Source organism: Pseudophryne corroboree, chromosome 1 (genome assembly GCF_028390025.1).
Source record: "Pseudophryne corroboree isolate aPseCor3 chromosome 1, aPseCor3.hap2, whole genome shotgun sequence".
Classification (NCBI taxonomy): domain Eukaryota; kingdom Metazoa; phylum Chordata; class Amphibia; order Anura; family Myobatrachidae; genus Pseudophryne; species Pseudophryne corroboree.
Window position 1 is genome coordinate 139,946,858 of NC_086444.1, and position 17,301 is coordinate 139,964,158.

Genomic DNA, 17,301 nt, shown 5'->3' on the forward strand with positions numbered 1-17,301 from the left:
TCGATTTTCTTCCAGAAAGAATTGGCTTCAGTTCCTGAAGTCCAGACTTTTGTAAAAGGAGTACTACATATACAGCCCCCGGTTGTGCCCCCAGTGGCACCGTGGGATCTTAATGTAGTCTTGGATTTTCTCAAATCCCATTGGTTTGAGCCGCTCAAATCGTTGGAGTTGAAGTATCTTACATGGAAAGTAACCATGCTACTGGCCCTGGCTTCAGCCAGGAGAGTATCAGAATTGGCGGCTTTATCATATAAGAGCCCATATCTGATTTTCCATACGGACAGGGCAGAACTGCGGACACGTCCTCATTTTCTGCCTAAGGTGGTGTCAGCGTTTCACCTGAACCAGCCTATTGTGGTGCCTGCGGCTACTAACGATTTGGAGGATTCCAAGTTGTTGGACGTGGTCCGGGCATTGAAAATATATATTTCAAGAACGGCGGGAGTCAGAAAGTCTGACTCACTGTTTATATTGTATGCACCCAACAAGATGGGTGCTCCTGCTTCTAAGCAGACGATTGCTCGTTGGATTTGTAGCACAATTCAACTTGCACATTCTGTGGCAGGCTTGCCACAACCTAAATCTGTCAAGGCCCATTCCACAAGGAAAGTGGGCTCATCCTGGGCGGCTGCCCGGGGGGTCTCGGCATTACAACTCTGCCGAGCTGCTACTTGGTCAGGGGCAAACACATTTGCAAAATTCTACAAATTTGATACCCTGGCTGAGGAGGACCTTGAGTTCTCTCATTCGGTGCTGCAGAGTCATCCGCACTCTCCCGCCCGTTTGGGAGCTTTGGTATAATCCCCATGGTCCTGACGGAGTCCCCAGCATCCACTTAGGACGTTAGAGAAAATAAGAATTTACTTACCGATAATTCTATTTCTCGTAGTCCGTAGTGGATGCTGGGCGCCCATCCCAAGTGCGGATTGTCTGCAATACTTGTACATAGTTATTGTTACAAACAAATTCGGGTTGTTATTATTGTGAGCCGTCTGTTCAGAGGCTCCTACGTTTGTCATACTGTTAACTGGGTTCAGATCACAAGTTATACGGTGTGATTGGTGTGGCTGGTATGAGTCTTACCCGGGATTCAATATCCTTCCTTATTGTGTACGCTCGTCCGGGCACAGTATCCTAACTGAGGCTTGGAGGAGGGTCATAGGGGGAGGAGCCAGTACACACCACCTAATCCTAAAGCTTTATTTTTGTGCCCTGTCTCCTGCGGAGCCGCTATTCCCCATGGTCCTGACGGAGTCCCCAGCATCCACTATGGACTACGAGAAATAGAATTATCGGTAAGTAAATTCTTATTTTTTCCCCCGTGACTACCACTAGGGAGGGTGCAAAATGGAGCAATTAAATTGTTGCTCTGTTTAGACGCCCAGGGGATGACATTTCTTCTCACTGCCTCCTGAGGTGCAATAAGAAATGTGTGCCAAGTCGGCACTTTGGGTGTCCGAACAGGAGTTTGGACACCCAAAGCTGGACTTTAGACTGGTCTAGCCATTTTACGCGGCTAATCCCTGTCTGTTTGGGCACGACATGCACGATATACATGGCTGCCCAAACATCAATTGAAATGGGACAATTGTTTGGGCGTCTCAACATTCCCGTTTCGACAGGAAAATTAGATGCCCCAAACAATTGAATCTGCCATGTCTCTTTATATTTGAATCTTATTTTTAGGTTGCCAGTCCTTTTAACCATCCTTAATATCTTCCATGTTCTCCTCCTCAACAGATGCCCCAAGCAGTCACCATCTTCAACTTGGTCTAACTATTGATACTTGCAACACTATCCGTGCCCTTTATTCCTGGCTAAATTAGCCTTTGCAGCAGCTGTCTGGCACTGAGTGCTGCTACAGCTTTTATCCAACAAGTGTGTAGAAATAACCTTACATCTCAACTTTCACTGACAAGCATGGGGCACTCCTGATTTTTATTTTTGTTTGTTTTTGTGCTCCCTGCAAAACCTGAGTGTTAATAGAAAACATGTAAGTATCATGATTTATTTATATCTTGGCCCAACCTATATTCCAGCCTCTTTGGTCTCTGCTATGAAAAGGCTATTTGTCCACCTGCTGCACCCAGGGCCGACAACAGAAATCTTGGGGCCCGGTACAGTGATATCTCCAGGCCCCCCTCAGATTATTTTGATGTGTGTGTACGCAGCGGAATACGCTGCGCTATATTAGAAACTGTTAATAAATAATTATATAATTATTAATACACATATATAAACATGTATATCTCTCCTTCCTTCCCCACACACCCCACAGTCTGCATCTCCCTCTCTCCTCCTTCCCACACATCCCACCCGTATGTCTCAGTTCCTGATGAGCACTAAGTGACGTATCCTTGGGGCCCGGTACAGATTTCCCCTTTGACTGCCCCCTGTCGCTGGCCCTGGCTGCACCCAGGAGTACCCCCTAAAAGTGATGTGCTCTTATTTTTGTATTTGCAGGCAGATGTAGGTACATTCCTGCGGCCACCATGTATTCACTAAGAAATGCCATTATCACCTGGCTCCTCCCATTAGACGTTGCAAAGAGCTGCATCCCACCTGTCACCACCGCCAGCTAGTCATGTTCAGCCATGTTCTTGTCTATAATTAGGTGCATGGCATAATATCTTCAGTTTTGTAAATTGCGCTTTGCCATCATTTATAAGACCTGTGCTAAACTTTGGGAGCGTCGCAACACCAACCACTTTTATTTTTGCAGTCGGCACAATGGTGTTCTCAAAAGCACATTATTATGCACCTTGTATCACAGGAAACAGTAAATTACATAAAAGGTGCTTACGTAAATTTCTTTCATGGGCTACAAAAAAACAAAACGTAAAAGACCCCCCACATTTTCTTCAACCACTTGAAATGACCCCTGCATATTTGCAAGCCTGTATAATCTGTGTGTGTCAAGTAGGAATTTGATGCATTACTAAACACCTTCTGCGCATTTCTCTATCTGGAAAAGAGAGATAGAGGTCTGACTGCTCTCTGCGATCCTTTCACCCTTGGCTCATTACACCGCAGTGAATCACTTGAACAGTCCCCATACAGATGCTGCTCCTGTGCTCGTCACTAATCTGTGTCAGCACACTTGACCTTGCAAGTGAAAAGCCCATTTCCTGCTCATCTATCTGCAATTCATGTTCCTTTAGTAACCAAAATGATTCTCCTGGCATTTTCTGCAACATTGTCTCTCTCCTTCATCTGTACACGGGTACTTTTAGAACCTACTAAATAATAAATTTTACCTACTTTAGATCAATACTTTTAAATATTTTAAAAGCTTTCCTTTTAGAAATCTTTTTCTCATTGTTTTTCTACCGTCCTCAGTGAACCAGAGTGATTGCACGTTTCTTGCGCAAGCCCTTCTAGTAAAATTCTGAAGGATGCTGCGAACTGGCAAGATTATTTTCTGAGCACTCGCAATGTAATTGGATCTGGTCTTGTTTATGCTATGCAAAGAAACAGTAGAGAATGGTTGTCATCTGTAAATTGCATATGATGTCCTGATTAGCGAAAAAACGCATGCATAATGGGTCTTGGCCTGGGCTGTGCAATCTGAGAATACCGTAAGGATGTGGGGCAGAGTGAAGATGTGTTTTCCTACAGAAGCGTGCGATTGCTAAATAGCTTTTCTTATAATCACCCACTGCAACCTCCCTACTGTCTATTCAAGATGATGATTTGCTGGTGTTTATAGTAGAGCCTCCAAATTACATCTGCTTTGCGAGTTACTGGCTCAGATATATAAATATAATCATCACACGTTAGTTATAGTAAGAAAAAACAATCATTCTGTCCACCCTTCCTGTCTTGTTTTCCTTCCCCAGAGCTGGGTTTAATAAAGTTTATTTGTTTTTTTTTGTAACCTCTACCCTTGTGTTATGGCAACATGCACCCTTCTGTCTGTTGTGTAACTACACATCCCAGCATGCCCTGCCACAGTTTTAACATGCTATAATAGCAAAACTGTGGCAGAGCATGCTGGGATCTGTAGTTCCACAACTGCCAGAATGCCGCATGTTAAGCACCTATGCTCTAAAGCAGTAGTTTGCAAACTCTGTCCTCAAGGAGCACAAACGTTCCAGGGCTCAGCACTGATGATTATATTCATATTGACTGAGGTGTTAATGAAGTCACCTGTCGCCAATCGTGAATATACTTAAAACCTGGACTGTTAGTGCTCCTTGGGGACCAAGTTTGGGAACCACTGCTCTAAAGTATTGTTGGCCAACTGATATTCTTCAGGGGTGGCGGATGTGGCCCAACAATCTTCCAAAGGACCATACATTCTACTTAATTACAATAACCACCGCAAAATGTCCTCTGAAACCCTCACATCCCTTATTTTAATATGAGCTTTCATGCCTCATACGATTAATCATACCATCTATAATTTTCTTTTGAGTTCTGTTTTTCACTCCTTACAACTGACTGATTTTCCCCCTTTGGATGCACATGCTATAGATTGGAGGAAAGTTTGTAAGTCAGTCTATACTAAATGAAGAATCTTATTTAGTAATTCAACATAATATACTGTAGTTTATCCATTTTAGGGGTATATTCGATTAAAGTCGGATCCATTCCGACATGTATTTGTTGGAATGGATCCGACAACCCCTATTCAATCCCATCTTAATTCGACTTTTTCAAGTCGAATTGAGATGGGACCCAGAGGAGGAGAAGGGGGGCGAGCCGCGGGGGGACAGCCGGCGGGCATACAGGGAAGATCAGCGCTACAGTAGCGCTGCAGCAGGATGTCACTCAGCCGCCCGACCTCACTGCAGCTTCCACCTGGCTCCAGCAGCGTGCTGGAGCCGGGTGGAAGCTGCCGTGAGGTCGGGCGGCTGAGTGACATCCAGCTGCAGTGCTACTGTAGCGCTGATCTCCCCTGTATGCCCGCCGGCTGTCCCCCCCTCCCCCCTCCCTGCGCCCCCCCCCTCTCCTCCTCTGGGTCCGCATCTCAGTCCGACATCTTTTTGATGTCGGACTGAGATGGTCGAAAAGGGGCCCAAAACCTGTCTGTTCTGGCCCCGTTTTCGACACAAGCACGTGGATCGGCAGCTATTCCGCCAATCCACGTGCTTTTCGACAAGTCGAATTCATCGACTTGTCGAAAATTTTAGGGATATATTGAATAGGTCGAATCAGGATTCGACCTTAAAAAGTCGAAAACAGCTGTCTTTTCGACAGACGGCAGTTTTTTACTTCAATTGAATATACCCCATAATGAGTTATTAAATAGATATACTGGATCACCCTATTGAGTTTTTAGTTTTTCATTTTATTAAAGTAAACTGTAAAAGTGGAACAGCGGTATTTGCAATGTTATCATATTTCACTTCTTTTCCCCAAGCTCTGCATTTCTCACATCTAGTAATTATTATAAAAAGAATAATGTACTGGTATGCCCCGGATTCTCAGTGGAGGAAGCCATTTTGTTGGCCAAGCTGATGTTCTCCTGAATCTGCTAACACCACCAAAGTGTGAGACCACCCATGGTGACGTTGTTAGGCTCTAGTGCATTAATAGGTGGCAGTATCCTGCGTATAGTTTCATCCCACTAAATCTCTGCTCTGAATGTGTGTAACTGAGGGGTCCACATTAATATATGGGCATCTAATTTGACCTTGATTCTGTATGTTTTGCATTGACTTGGCAAAGTAGTCCTATTATTATTATTTCCCAGGGCATGACTGCTTGCACAGAACTGTAACGTCTGTAATTGCAGCCTAGTTTCGCTGTTTTACAGGCACATTTTAAAATATTGCGAAATCTTTTATCTGTGAGATATATTCTAATGTTTAATGTGCCGACTCTTATCTGATAAGAACATGATGCTTTGAGCAGTTTAACAAAGATTTCTTCTCAGTCTAAAGTCCTGCTTTTTCATAAAACTGAGCCATCTGATTAGTCTCCCAACTTTCCTACCATTAATCCCCCACTGGAAACTGCAGAAATTGCGCTCGGCACCATTTCATCATCTGACCTAACGCTAAGAGCATTTTATCACGTTTTTGGAGTTTGTGATATGCCGCCCTTTCATATAAAATGGTGTGGATAACATCTATTAATTGTGACAATGCTTGATTTTAATGACCATTCAAGATTTTTTAATCTTTTCGGTTACTATTGTTAATTCACTTTACTTTGTTTTCTTTTTAACTATTTTAGATTCATTGCATGTGCAGTCACTTTAAAGCCATTACCCCTAATCCTACCCCAAGTGAGCAGTGTTTCAGACTTCCAGCATTTCCTGGAGAATTGCAGATTGTGGGTTTGTTGTAATCACAGCTGGGAGCTGGGCCAGTCACGTCACAGCAGATTAATACCCCTTTTACACCAAAAACCCAGGTACAGCCCGGGTCAGGCCGTGACACAGTGGCTTGAAACCTTGTTTCCACCAAAGGCTGGATCTGTGTTATCGCCGTTGCTTCCCTCAGCTGGCGCTTGGGGGTGACATCATCTACAAGTGCCGGTCATCCAGCTCTCCATAGGCTTGTAACGGTACCTGGGTGAGATGACCCGGGTCACCCGTTTACACTCCTCTGTTACACGTGTCTAACCATGCTCGCTACCCTGGTTGGATTCCTGGATCAGTGGACTTGGGTTATTTTTCAGGGACTTTTTTTATACTGAGCCGTGACACGCCAATAACCAGCAGTGGCAAAGGGGTATTGCTGACATACTTTGCTTTGAAATCAGAGATTTTTTTTGGTTCCGGTAAAAAAAAACAAGGGCCCTCATTCCGAGTTGTTCGCTTGGTATTTTTCATCGCATCGCAGTGAAAATCCGCTTAGTACGCATGCGCAATGTTCGCACTGCGACTGCGCCAAGTAACTTTACTATGATGAAAGTATTTTTACTCACGGCTTTTTCTTCGCTCCGGCGATCGTAATGTGATTGACAGGAAATGGGTGTTACTGGGCGGATACACGGCGTTTCAGGGGCGTGTGGCTGAAAACGCTACCGTTTCCGGAAAAAACGCAGGAGTGGCCGGGGAAACGGTGGGAGTGCCTGGGCGAACGCTGGGTGTGTTTGTGACGTCAACCAGGAACGACAAGCACTGAAATGATCGCACAGGCAGAGTAAGTCTGGAGCTACTCTGAAACTGCTAACTCGTTTGTAATCGCAATATTGCGCGTACGTCGGTCGCAATTTTAAGAAGCTAAGATTCACTCCCAGTAGGCGGCGGCTTAGCGTGTGTAACTCTGCTACATTCGCCTTGCGAGCGAACAACTCGGAATGAGGGCCAATGTTTCAATGACAATTAATGCTGTATCGGCTATTTAAACAATGTGTTACAGTTTACCTTGTAAAGGAGCTGTAATAGCGTGTATATGATACAAGTGTATAAGTGGAAGTGCTTCCCCCAATAGTTCAATACAACATGGCCTTGTTCCTTGCTGTCGGCCTGGGCTGAATCATTTGACCAACGGTGTGGCTGTACCTGATTGGCAGGCGCACTGGCCCTAGTTGCAGGCGGCTGCGGATGCTAGATTTCCTACCTTACTCTAATGCGGCTGTTTGTGCGTCTGCAAGAGGAAACCCGCGCTGCCGAGTGAGCTTTTGTTATACACCCACAGCTGTCTCATGACCCTCCCACTAGTCAGGGTAGTTACATAGCGGTTTAATACAGAGCTGGCCAGCATTTCAATCCATGCATCAGATTCCTTGGGGCTTATGTTATAGGGTCCGAGGTTGCTGTAGGTGAGGGGGCACCTCAGAGTTAGTGTTTTTTTAAGCGGCAATCATATACAAGGCAAAACCATGCTTGTAAATGATTGCCGATTCAAAAGAAAAGTCAGAGATTGGCCGGCATCCCGCTACTCCGGCAAACTTGGGCCCTATTACATATGCCCCCTTGTGTCATTCCAGATTCATTGTTAGTAGCCATCTAGAAGCATTCCCCTGTCACGTTAAGTACAGCATCTTGCGGCATTAATCAAAGGGTTAAGGGTTCTAGGGAGGTACCCGCAATTGGATTTCCCACCAAAGTCTGTTATCTGTTAATATCAAATTCTGGCTCTACTTGCTCTCAGTAATACACAAAAATAGATTGTTAAATGTTTTCATCTAAAGGGAAAATGTTTTACGGCTATGCTTCACATTGCATACTGTACTGAATGAATCATTGCTGCTAACCCTCTACATGAAATGTTAATCTAATCTGCAGTACCTGGAAGACCAGCCTCACATTAAGTATCTCTCTTGCTTTAATCTATCGGTTAAGTTTTCTGTGCGCCACATCCATCTCCTTGTGGTGGAGCACAGTGGTGGGAACGCTGTTAGAAGCCAGATGTGGCCCATCCCTAAAATAATTTCACTTGGCTTTTGGTTTAGTTGTTAAATCTATCTGTGTTTATGTAGAAAGAATTTACTTAGAAGAGTTTTTTATTTTTTTATTGCAGAAGCAAATAGCTGCAAATTCTTCATGTTCCAGTTTTCTGCGACAGACGAGGCCCTTGGTCATTGAGCTGGGACTGAAGTACGGCTAGTTTTTATGTTAACGGGTCTACCACTACTGGCCTGAAATGAACTGGGGAAGCCTAGGGTTTATTAGCTCCCTAAGCAAATTTCTTTGCATGTTTGTGTCCAATTTCCATCCGTGTCCTCAGTCACCTTGGAAAAGCACACACAGACACGGAAACACACATAGAAACAAGCACACACACACAGAAAGAAATACACACACACACACGCACACACACACACGCACACACACACACGCACACACACACACGCACACACTTAGAAACAAGCACACAAACGGACACACACACACAAAGCAACACACAAACAAAGCAACACACACACAGAAAGAAATACACACACACACACACACTTAGAAACAAGCACACAAACGGACACACACACACACACAAAGCAACACGCACACACACACAAAGCAACACACGCACGGGGACACACACACACAGAAACACACTTAGAAACAAACACACATACACACACACACACACACACACACAAACACACTTAGAAACAAGCGCGCACACACACACTGACATACACGCACACAAAGCAACACACGCACGCACACACACACAAAGCAACACATACACGCACGCAATGAATACTGTGCCTGGTATGCATAGACAGCATTGCTAAGGAGAAGGAGCTATATCTGCCTGCACTCACTCCCTGATTTGCTCATTGGCTCCGTGACAGATTCTCCAGGATTCCTACATTCTTTTGGTTTTACACTTTGCCAGGAAATGTGATAGTTTTCAGGATCTGTGGGAGGGGTGAGGGATATCTGGGAGATTTTGTTCTTTTCACTTGTGTGTACACACAAGCAACATATGCAGATTTGTAAATGTTGGTTCTAAATAAATCTGCAGTATTATTTTAGAGCTTTTAAGACCACATGGGAGTAAGTGAATCTTTGATGCAAAAGGACTTTGGGGCAGAAGTGCAAAAGCTTATTTTCTGGAATAGTTCTACATTAATCCCAAGATTTATCTTGTTAAGGAAGGAGATCCGGGTTGCTTAGATTCTGTGCGAGTCATTTATGAATGTGGAATGTCTCCAGCTAGAAAGCTATACTGTACCTTTCTGTATTGCCACGTCATTTATTTTTCATTATTGCATCTGTGTTAGTACCAGGGAACTCGTCAACAAATTGGGCCAACTGTGTAATGAACATAATGTTTAATGGCCAAACTTAGCAGACAAGGACACAATGCTTCATATGTAGGGAATACTTACCAGTGTACCTATTACATAGCTTATCTGCTAGTCGACAGACTGGAAACCCTGAATTTTGGAGGGGGTGCAAGTGTCTTGAAAGGAATACCATTAACACGCATTAACTATTAATTATTTATTACCAGCTCTTTAAAAAGCGCAAACATAATCTGCAGAACTGTTTACGGAGAATTATTAGCCGTACATCAGCCCCTGTCCTAGTAGAGTTTACAATCTTTTGTATCTTACCACATGTATATATATACACACACACACACACACACACACACACACACACACACACACACACACACACACACACACACACACATGCTGCGAGACTTCTCGGCACAAATTAAAAAGCATTTAGAGACATATAAATTGTCTCGTAATCGTGAAAATGTTTGCCACCGTGCTTTATGTAGTAAAATATGGTAGTGGTTGACAAAGGGCAAAGGTGAACACTGCACCATTAAAAATCAGTTTGCTACAGCCTATGTCTCATGTAAAGGCAGCTACTCTCTAATCTAAGGCCTTGTTCTGTACTTATAGGTGCATTTCAGCTCTCCACTGTGTATAATGTTGATGTGGTCAAACACGCATGGGAAAGCACCAAAGATTAGGGTTCAATAATTCCTTTGCTGAATGCACTCTTCTGGCACAAAGCTTTGTGGAGCTTGAAAAGCATTGTGAGTGTAAGCTCATCAGTAACCTCTGCCGGGAATGAGGCGATCACTGAATAATTTGTCATTCGTGGGGTTTTTATTTTTATAGATTGAAGTCAAAGTTCCAAATCAAAACCAACCGGGTCTGTAGTATTATTTAATTGAAAACCGACTAGGACATGCTCTAATAAAGTTTTCCAGGGTCTTTCCAAGACTGCAACCTAACAGCAAAGGAGAGCGGATAAAACAGCTTAGTGAGAACACGGCAGGAGAGCTGGAAAGCTAATAACATCATTATTTTCTGAGTGAGACATTTACAGCAAATTACATTTTTACTAATTCCAACTTTGGGCAATTAGTTCACAGTTCTATGACTTCTGCAAAGCATAATAGTCCCAAGGAGCCCATACAGCCTACATTTAAATTATCTTTCGGAGTAGCTCTATCTGCTATACGTCGGCTATTTCCCATATGAAGCTCCAGGATGATAAAAAGGGTACCCTCCTCCAATGCTTAGCAGTAACTGCAGCACGCAGCTTGACGGTAGGGTCAATCGAATGAGTCCCCTTATTGGCTAGTGTGTAGTATGCATGCCAGCAAGACGTACAGCTGTATATGCTTCTCCTGTATATTTAATGCTTTCAGCTCCATAAGAGCAGTATCTGCCCAGGGCAGTACAAAACCAAAGTATACGGTGTACAGGGTATTTTATCTGAGCAAATTTAGCATAAAGAAGATGAGGATGTATGTTATAGTAATCTAAATATACAGTAAATGTATGCATGTTCTCCCTTATTCATTGGGTATAATGAGTAATTTTATGCATACTCCCCCACTGCTTTCAGGGAAATATAAAATGTTTGCTTTTGGCCTTGAGAGGCTTTTTGAGACTTCTATTAATTGCTACCTTCTTCTTGCAAAGCAGGATATACAGTTTGCAGGAATTAAGAATATCTACAGAGGTTTGAATGCCAGCGTTGCAAGCTTGCACTCGACAGGGTGTCACTCGATTTAGGTCATGCACATCTCGGGGAATGGGGGTGTAGATATAGATGTACCATCTGTGAGTGTCTAGGTGTAAATGTATATGTCATCTTTATGGTGCTTATGTGGTAAATGCACAGTGGAATAAAACTCCTGGATGATTCCCCACCCTTGTGACGTGTGCTCTGTAATTGCTCTGTTGTTAATGTGCTAGTGCCCTCAGTGGCTGTGCTTATACTCATGTTCAGTACCATCATTACCACTCATTGAAATTGAAGATTTCCATTAAAGACGTAAAAGGAGAGCTAGGCTTTGATTGCAAATGGTCTGTTCAGTTGTTTACAATGCTTAACAATAGGGGCTCTAGTGCCAGAGCTGTGTGTGGAGGAATGTGCAGTGTTTTATTTACACGTCACTTTCTAGTTCATTTCAGTTTTGTCTGTGACTGTGTTGACATTGGAGCTGCATTGCTGCCTGTTTACTATATATATGGTTTCCTCATTCTTTCTATGTATTGACATCCTATCTCCAATGCAGTGAGTAAATACTATTGTTTCTGGAATTTGGCACTAAAGTTCATTTCCAAGGTAGTCCATATGATCATTGCTTGTTTTCACTAGGCTTCGTAAGCCGCCGACATGTTGCGATGATTGTTTAACCAAGTGCCTCTGGGATTTTTCTCTGAAAAGAAAGGGGTTTACATTATAATCACTTTATGATCACAGGATGCCTTTTCCCTTCATGAGTAAGCCAATTTCCGGTTTCGGGTGTGTAACATTTGATTTACTTCACTTTTTAAACTTCGAAAAGCTAATTTTAATCATGGTTCTCTGTTTTGTGTTGGAAAAGAGTGAGTTGTCTTTTCATAGCATCTCACAATTTATTATTATTCTGTTAAATCTATATATAGAAAAACTTTCAAGAATCTGCTTGTAACTTTTATACAGTTCATTTCAGCCCATTAATTCACTATTAAAAATATAACGGCTGGGTACACACCTGGCAGATCTGCCGACTTATCTGACGATTGGTAACACTTACCAGTCTTCCGCTCAACATTTGAGTGCCTACTCAGTTTAGATGTCAGTCACCGGCGGTGCTTGCAGCAAGTGTACGGGCTGCCGTACACACAGCCAGATGGCCCGATTTATCTGCATATATCAGCCTTCGGCTGTGCTGCAGAACCAATGCGATATGTCTGTGAACGACGTTGTTCATGGACTTATCGGGGGGTATACACCTGCTGATGTCACGATATATCGGCTTAAACGGCCGATATATCAGCCACAGTGTGTACCCAGCTTAAGTGTTTGTATTTGTAAACCCCTTTCCCTTTATTTTAAATAGTTAGAAGTGATGTCAATAAAAGCCAAACATTAAATAGAATTATTATTATTTTTAACTTGGAGACCCTGGGATCGATAGAGTAGTGTCAGGGACCTCAGTATGTACTCTAACTATGGTTAAAGCTAGTGATTCACCCTGACTGGTATTACATTAGGGTCCAGACGGCGATCATGCTGAGTCTTATGTAATAACGCACACTGATTATTCTGTCACTCTGCCTGTTATACCATACACCTTTCTCCGGCCACCACCTGCTCTTTCAAAGAGCTACAGGTCACCAAACACTCTATCACAATTGTAGAAGCTCAACAACACAAGCTACCACATAGCTAGTTGGTCACGTCATGCTTCTAGCAATAAATAGATGTTGTGTAACCTTAGCCATCAAATAGCTTGCGAAAAGACTTAGTTCTTGAGCATGTATGCAAATAGACGAGTAAAGGAACACTTTATTTGTAAAAGAGGTACTTAAGTACAAATAATAATGGTTACAGACATATGTGTTGCAGTAAAATAACGCGAGTAACTTATACAGAAGTACACTCTGCTTACTTTTGCCAGGGGGAAAAGCAGAAAAGTGGAGGTCGGGCCTTCAACTTAGAATTGATCCCCCCCAAGTCTGACACGGAACAAAAAACTCCTCCCATACATTATACCGTATCACCTGTACAAGGATGCTGTGACTAAGTCTCTCATGACTGACTGGTTTGTTAAGCCAGGAATGCCCATGTAACTTTTATCTAAAGTACAAATAACTGTTCCTAATGTCCTATGGGGGTCATTCCGAGTTGATCGCAGCGGTGCTAAATTTAGCACAGCTACGATCAGGCACTCAGACATGCGCGGAGAAACGCCCAGCACAGGGCTAGTCCACCCCGCATGTCAGTGCTGCCCCCCCTCCCGCAGAAATGCAAAAGCATCGCACAGCGGCGATCCTTTTGCGTTTCAGGAGTAACTTCCGGCCAGCGCAGCTACTGTGGCTGGCCGGGAGAACCTCCTCGCTGCCCAGGTCGCAGCGGCTGCATGTGACATCACGCAGCTGCCGCAGCCCCCCCCCCCCCTGCGTTGGCCGGACCGAGCCCCCTAAACGGCGGTCCAGCCCCCTCCTGCCCAGCGACCACCTCTGCCTATCAATCAGGCAGAGGCGATCGCTACAATACAATGCGCATGCGCAAATCCGACCCGATCGCTGTGCTGCGATAAACTGCAGCGGGCGATCAGGTCGGAATGACCCCCATTGCGTACTGACTACATGAAATATGATATGTTCAAATGAATTGCTAATGTTTAAGCTATGACTGCAAACAAGACTGCGATGTGATGTGTTATGGGATACCTAATTTCTCCCAAGCCATAAGCCCTTGATTACAGACTTGAGGTCTATCCCTATGATTTTAGAGGCTCCCAGTTATTTTAAAAGTATACATTTTATGTTGAACTCAGATAAGTTATTGTAATTTTTGATTTCGGCTTATAGTCTGAATACCCTTTGAGTTAGATGGCTGTCTGTTTACTCCCCTCTAATTGCTTTATCCTGCTCACCGGATACAGTATTAATGTACATACTAATTAAACTATATCAGGTCACCTTCGGTTTCCTGAGTGTTATTAAAATTCCTATTGGTCTGTGTGTGTGCTGAATTTTTCAGTAATTCAAAATAATGTCACAAAAGACATTGATTACCTTCCCTCAATGACCTTATATTTACAAAAACCAGTTCATATATACAGTTGTCGTTTGAGCAATAGTTAAATTATTATTAAGGGAAGATATTTGTCCTCTGCAATAACTTAACATGCCTATAATCTAACTTAGATACAGTTTACATGGGTGTACTGCAGTAGTGCAAGCAGATAGGGGAGATGCATGCCTTTCTGGATTTGTGACTTCCATCTGCTTGAGAAAGTTGTTCTTGTGATATCAGTGGGTTTCCTCTTCAGATGCGGAAGACGTGCATATTGAAACGGTCCGTGCACCCTCTCTAGTTAGCCTCGGCAGTCTTATGGTGCCCATACACTTGTGAGATTATCGGTACTAGCCTTCGATTTCGATTGGGTCTGTGAGAGAAATCGGGGGATTGTATGCACATTTTAGGTACCTTTCGACGCGATGCGCGGGCACGCCGGTTGAATCTCGCATCTCAAGATATTATGTGCTGCACTTAACATTTATCGAATCGCAGTGCGATCGCATGTGTTTTTAAAAACACATGGTATATATCGCACTGCGATGGGCACCCGTCAGGAGCGGCCAGAGGTCGCTCCCACTCGGCGGTGACGTGCCCATCACGTGATTACCATGCGATCTATCGCATGATCGCATGGTAATCACTTTGGCAGTTCACCTGAACTGCCGGTGCGATGCCCCGCCATGTCGCGTCATGGGGCATCGCACAAGTGTATGGGCACCATTAGAAAAAGCTGACACTGATGTCTGACACCATTTACTGCTTAGTGGCCTAAAATGCCACTGTAAAATAAATATGCCTCCAGTTTATTTCGTATTATGTTGGTGAGTAGTCTCTAAATGGTTTAAGTGGGTTGGTTAACAGCACAGAGCTACATATAAAGCCTGAAAAGACCATGGGGTATATGCAATTGCGGTCGAATTCGCGGCAATTTTCGCCGTTTTTTAATTCGACTGAATTCGACAGGTGAATCCCGGAAGGTGGCTTCCGGAATTCACCATATTCAATGAAAAACGGATTCGCCAGAGTCGCGGGCGAAAATCGGCCGATTTGGCGGATTTTGCCGCGATTTTATAAAACGGTAAAAAAACGTGAAAAACCCGGAAAAAAAATGGCGTGGGGTCCCCCCTCCAAAGCATAACCAGCCTCGGGCTCATCGAGCTGGTCCTGGTTCTAAAAATGCAGGGGAAAAATTGGCCAGGGATCCCCCGTATTTTTAAAACCAGCACCGGGCTCTGCGCCTGGTGCTGGTGCCAAAAATACGGGGGACAAAAAGAGTAGGGGTCCCCCGTATTTTTAACACCAGCATCGGGCTCCACTAGCTGGACAGATAATGCCACAGCCGGGGGTCACTTTTATGCCGTGCCCTGCGGCCGTGTCATTAAATATCCAACTAGTCATCCCTGGCCGGGGTACCCTGGGGGAGTGGGGACCCCTTCAATCAAGGGGTCCCCCCCCCCCCCCCCAGCCACCCAAGGGCCAGGGGTGAAGCCCGAGGCTGTCCCCCCCCCATCCAATGGGCTGCGGATGGGGGGGCTGATAGCCTTTTGTGATAATAAAAAGATATTGTTTTTTCCAGCAGTACTACAAGTCCCAGCAAGCCTCCCCCGCAAGCTGGTACTTGGAGAACCACAAGTACCAGCATGCGGGAGAAAAACGGGTCCGCTGGTACCTGTAGTACTACTGGGAAAAAAATACCCAAATAAAAACAGGACACACACACCTTGATAGTAAAACTTTATTACACACTACCGACACACACATACTTACCTATGTTGACACGCCGTCTGCCACGGTCTCCGACGATCCGAGGGTACCTGTGAAAAAATTATACTCACCTTCCAGCGTCCAGAGATAAATCCACGTCCAGAGAGTAAAATCCACGTACTTGTTTTAAAAAAAAAAAAAACGCAAATACCCGCTCCATACCGGACTAGAAAGGGGTCCAATGCTTTCACATCAGACCCCTTTCTCCCGAATGCCGGGACATCACGTGACTCCTGTCACTGACGTCCCTTCAGCCAATCAGGAAGCGCTACTTCCGTGGCGCTCACCTGATTGGCTGTGCGCTGTCTGTACTGTGACAGCGCATCGCAAAGCCGCTCCATTACTTTCAATGGTGGGAACTTTGCGGGTAGCGGTGGGGTCACCCGCCGGTCAGCCGCTGACCGGCGGGTGACCTCACCGCTAGCCGCTAAGTTCCCACCATTGAATATAATGGAGGGAGCTGTGCGATGCGCTGTCACAGTACAGACAGCGCTCAGCCAATCAGGTGAGCGCAACGAAGTTGCGCTTCCTGATTGGCTTAGAGACCTTTCTGTGACAGCTGTCACTGACAGGTCTCATTCGTGGAAAGGTGTCCCATGTGTCAGCATGGGACCCCTTTCAGTCCGGTATGGAGCGGGTATTTGCGTTTTTTTTATTTTTAACAAGTACGTGGATTTATCTCTGGACCATGGCTGAGGTGAGTATATTGATCTTTTTTTTCAGGTATCCGTGGATTCTACATGGAGAAGAGGACCGATGTCGGCGTGTGAACATAGGTAAGTATGTGTGTGTCGGTAGTGTGTAATAAAGTTTTACTGTCGACGGTGTGTGTGTCCTGTTTTTATTTGGGTATTTTTTTCCCAGTAGTACTACAGGTACCAGCGGGCCCGTTTTTCTCCCGCATGCTGGTACTTGTGGTTCTCCAAGTACCAGCTTGCGGGGGAGGCTTGCTGGGACTTGTAGTACTACTGGAAAAAACAATATCTTTTTATTATCACAAAAGGCTATCAGCCCCCCCATCCGCAGCCCATTGGATGGGGGGGGACAGCCTCGGGCTTCACCCCTGGCCCTTGGGTGGCTGGGGGGGGGGACCCCTTGATTGAAGGGGTCCCCACTCCCCCAGGGTACCCCGG

At 44.6% G+C, this 17,301-nt stretch overlaps 1 protein-coding gene across 9 annotated transcripts in view; it reads left to right on the forward strand.

The window, feature by feature from the left end:
• ERBIN (erbb2 interacting protein) overlaps positions 1 to 17,301 on the forward strand; it is a 369,988-nt gene that overhangs the window by 174,029 nt on the left and 178,658 nt on the right. For 2 of the 9 annotated variants that reach the window (XM_063963271.1, XM_063963264.1), the window contains one exon: positions 8,421 to 8,497. The exons of the other annotated variants lie outside the window; for them this stretch is intronic. The gene's annotated coding sequence lies outside the window, so the exon portion shown is untranslated. The remainder of the gene's footprint in view (positions 1 to 8,420; positions 8,498 to 17,301) is intronic. 9 annotated transcript variants of the gene reach the window in all.